Genomic DNA, 4,708 nt, shown 5'->3' with positions numbered 1-4,708 from the left:
GCAGGAGGAATAAAACTACTTTAATAACATCACTAGAGTAGCACATAGAATAGTAGTGATACAAAACTCATATGAATCTCAATCATGTAAAGCAGCTCATGAGATTATTGTATTGAGGTACATGGGAGAGAGATGAACCACATAGCTACCGGTACAGCCCCGAGCCTCGATGCAGAACTACTCCCTCCTCATGGGAGCAGCAGCGGTGATGAAGATGGCGGTGGAGATGGCAGCGGTGTCGATGGAGAAGCCTTTCGGGGGCACTTCCCCGTTCCGGCGGCGTGCCGGAATAGAGACTCCTGTCCCCCAGATCTTGGCTTCGCGATGGCGGCGGCTCTGGAAGGTTTCTGTGGGTTTCGTCGAACGTATCAGGGTTTTCGCGACGGAGGCTTTAAATAGGCGGAAGGGCAGCCTCGGAGGGGGCCTGGGGCCACCACACCATAGGGCGGCGCGGCCCCCCCTCTGGCCGCGCCAGGGTGTGGTGTGGGGCCCCCAGGGCTTCCCTCTGGCGGCTCTCGGGTGTTCTGGATGGTTCCGGAAAAAATAGGAACCTGGGCGTTGATTTCGTCCGATTCCGAGAATATTTCGTTACTAGGATTTCTGAAACCAAAAACAGCAGAAAACAGCAACTGGCACTTCGGCATCTCGTCAATAGGTTAGTTCCGGAAAACGCATAATAATGACATATAATGTGTATAAAACATGTAGATATCATCAATAATGTGGCATGGAACATAAGAAATTATCGATACGTCGGAGACGTATCAGGGCTACTGACATAGGTATGTCTATCGGGCATGCCGAATAAGTACCCTTGGTCTACCGGAAAGTAAGAAGCCCATGGACTCGAAGCTTTGGAGGCTCAGAAGGTTGAAAGCTTTCGGGTTAGGAAAGTAGAGTTGTAATAGGAAACTTGTGTTAATATAGAAAAGGCCCAACGTGGCTCGATAGATTGTAAACTTGTATGACACGGAAAAGCCTCGGCTTCGCCTCCTATATAAAGGAGAAGCCGAGGGACGAAGAAAGGATCGAATCGTTGTAACCATAGCCACCGTAATATTGAGTTGAGCACCTTTGTTTGGCTGAACCTTCGAGATCTACTTACCCTCTACTTCTTACAAAACCTAAGTCTACAATACGTAGGCATTGACAAGTTAATCCCTTGTCAGCAGCTCTAAGGGAAGGCTGACATCACCGCATTGTACATGTTACATTTACCAAATCCTCAATTAACCGGGATCAGTTCTTTTTCTTTCGTGTGCTAGATCTCCATGCAAAATCATGTACTGAAACGTTATGGATAAATCACGGGGGATTATATCGTATTCACTATGTTATACTGCATTATCATAACTAGCAAACAGTGCCACGGAGGATCTATTTGCATGTTAGGTGATTGCGACGCCTGCAAGGAATGAGCCGATCGTACATGTGGGTAATATTTTTGGACTTGGGAGGATCAATTTGTACAAAAGTAAAACATCAATTGAAGATTCCCATGGCAACAATCACTGATTTCTTGGACATAGTGAGAACATAACGGATCATAGACTTCACTTAATCTAATGCATGAGATATGGATGATGATCGAAGCTTAGGACGATAATTAGATGTGATTTAAGCGAAGCTGCCACCTGCTGAGTCAATAGGCTGCGACACAGGATGGAATGCGCGACGGAATTTTCACAGCCCTAGGTAGCTGCTTCATGTTTTCACCCCAAATTTACTACTGACCATTGCCTTAGGTTAGATTTTGGAGGACTTTGCGGGACACCGCCTTCATCCCTATAGAATAAACACCTCCAGCTAAATTCTCTGTTGCTACCATCATTCAGGTATAGATGTTAAACTGAGAAGGGATATTCCTTTAAGAATTCTTGTCATTATGTAATTCTTGCATGATTAGTCTATTATTAGCAAGCAACCTTTGAGCACGAATAGACTCGACACCAATATGGGGCTCATATCTTTTCTCCCTTCTTTCTCTCCTACTACAGTACCTGAGCGTCTCCTCCACTAATCCGGCCCGAACCAAAGCCTCTCTCGCCGGCGTTGCTGGCAAAGAGATGGTGGAGGGGAGGTGTGGGACCCACTAGTGTAGATATTAGGTTAGAGTTTTGTCCTGTAGTGGCATCTTGGAGTAGGTTGCCAGATCCCTTAGGTCAGATCTGGCACATCCCACTTCTTGTGTTCTTTGTTGCTATTCTCAAGTGGCGGGAGCTATGGCAGGACGAGAAGACAAAGCTGGGCATCTCCGCAAATAAGGCCTTGTTGAGCTTCTCCGATCTAGCGTTTGGGCGCAGTGTTGGGCAGTGGTTGTTGGCCTTCTCCGATGTGCTTTCAAGGAGGAAGAAGGAGGAGAAGGGATCCAACATGGGCTCCTTCAATAAGTGCTTCCATCTTCAAGTCAGCTTCCACTCTGTTCTCCTTGCTGTCTTGGCCGGCCACGGTGGGGCGGGGGAGGGAGAGGAGAGCGCGGTGCAAGCTGCCGATGGATGGTGCTGGGGAGATCGTGCCATGGTTTCTGCGTTAGCTGCAGCAATTTCCAAGCGATAACATCGTGTGGCCGCTGCTATCTTCGGCCAAAAGTGTGGGATCCCTGGCAACCAGGGTGCCATGGACCTACGGTCACCGGGCCCATAGAATCCTCAACAAGAAAATCACTCCGGGATGCCACTCCCGAGTGAGGCTCCGCGAGGTATAAAACCCTCTCGGAGACATCAAGCTGAAGTAGAAGACAAGCACGGGGAGGAACTCCCTCGCAGAGGTCCCCAGGCTAACGCCCTCTACATGCCAGAGGGCTACCTTTGATGGTTGATAAGACCGGTCAAGGGGCTTAGGTCCTTCTTCACCAAGCCTACTGCAAGGACTGGTGGAGTGGGCTCCTAGGCTTTGTACAAGCAAAGCCTGCGCCCCCCACGTCATGGCGGAGCTCACCAAGCTCCGTCCGGAGGGGGCAAGATTCCCTTGCCTCTTTGGTGATTAAAGCGGGCTCGATGAGGACCAGAAGACCAAGGCCCTGCCCTTGCCTCTTTAGTGCAAGGCTAGGTGGCCGGCACAAGCTGCCAGCGGAGGCGTGATACGTCTCCGACGTATCGATAATTTCTTATGTTCCATGCCACATTATTGATGTTATCTACATGTTTTATGCACACTTTATGTCATATTCGTGCATTTTCTGGAACTAACCTATTAACAAGATGCCGAAGTGCCGATTCTTTGTTTCTGCTGTTTTTGGTTTCAGAAATCCTAGTAAGGAAATATTCTCGGAATTGGACGAAATCAAAGCCCAGGGGCCTATTTTCTCACGAAGCTTCCAGAAGTCCGAAGGAGAGACGAAGAGGGGCCACGGAGGGGCCACACCCTAGGGCGGCGCGGCCCCCCCCCTTGGCCGCGCGGCCCTGTGGTGTGGGGCCCCCGTGCCGCCTCTTGACCTTCCCTTTCGCCTATAAAAAGTCTCCGTGACGAAAACCCCAGTACCGAGAGCCACGATACGGAAAACCTTCCAGAGACGCCGCCGCCGCCGATCCCATCTCGGGGGATCCAGGAGATCGCCTCCGGCACCCTGCCGGAGAGGGGAATCATCTCCCGGAGGACTCTACGCCGCCATGGTCGCCTCCGGAGTGATGTGTGAGTAGTCTACCCCTGGACTATGGGTCCATAGCAGTAGCTAGATGGTTGTCTTCTCCCCATTGTGCTATCATTGTCGGATCTTGTGAGCTGCCTAACATGATCAAGATCATCTATCTGTAATTCTATATGTTGCGTTTGTTGGGATCCGATGAATAGAGAATACTTGTTATGTTGATTATCAAAGTTATATCTATGTGTTGTTTATGATCTTGCATGCTCTCCGTTACTATTAGATGCTCTGGCCAAGTAGACGCTTGTAACTCCAAGAGGGAGTATTTATGCTCGATAGTGGGTTCATGCCTGCATTAACACCTGGGACAGTGACAGAAAGTTCTAAGGTTGTGTTGTGCTGTTGCCACTAGGGATAAAACATTAGTGCTATGTTCAAGGATGTAGTCACTAGTTACATTACGCACCATACTTAATGCAATTGTCTGTTGTTAGCAACTTAATACTGGAAGGGGTTCGGATGATAACCTGAAGGTGGACTTTTTAGGCATAGATGCAGTTGGATGGCGGTCTATGTACTTTGTCGTAATGCCCAATTAAATCTCACTATACTCATCATGATATGTATGTGCATGGTCATGCTCTCTTTATTTGTCAATTGCCCAACTGTAATTTGTTCACCCAACATGCTGTTCGTCTTATGGGAGAGACACCTCTAGTGAACTGTGGACCCCGGTCCAATTCTCTTTACTGAAATACAATCTACTGCAATACTTTTTCTCTTGTTTTCTGCAAACAATCATCTTCCACACAATACGGTTAACTCTTTGTTACAGCAAGCCGGTGAGATTGACAACCTCACTGTTTCGTTGGGGCAAAGTATTTTGGTTGTGTTGTGCAGGTTCCACGTTGGCGCCGGAATCACTGGTGTTGCGCCGCACTACATCTCGCCGCCATCAACCTTCAACGTGCTTCTTGACTCCTACTGGTCCGATTAAACCTTGGTTTCTTACTGAGGGAAACTTGCCGCTGTGCGCATCACACCTTCCTCTTGGGGTTCCCAACGGACGTGCCAACCACACGCATCAAGCAAATTTCTGGCGCCGTTGCCGGGGAGATCAAGACA

The sequence above is a fragment of the Lolium perenne genome, chromosome 3, assembly GCF_019359855.2.
Source record: "Lolium perenne isolate Kyuss_39 chromosome 3, Kyuss_2.0, whole genome shotgun sequence".
Taxonomy (NCBI): domain Eukaryota; kingdom Viridiplantae; phylum Streptophyta; class Magnoliopsida; order Poales; family Poaceae; genus Lolium; species Lolium perenne.
The sequence above is the reverse complement of the archived record's forward strand: the minus strand, read 5'-3'. Positions refer to the sequence as shown.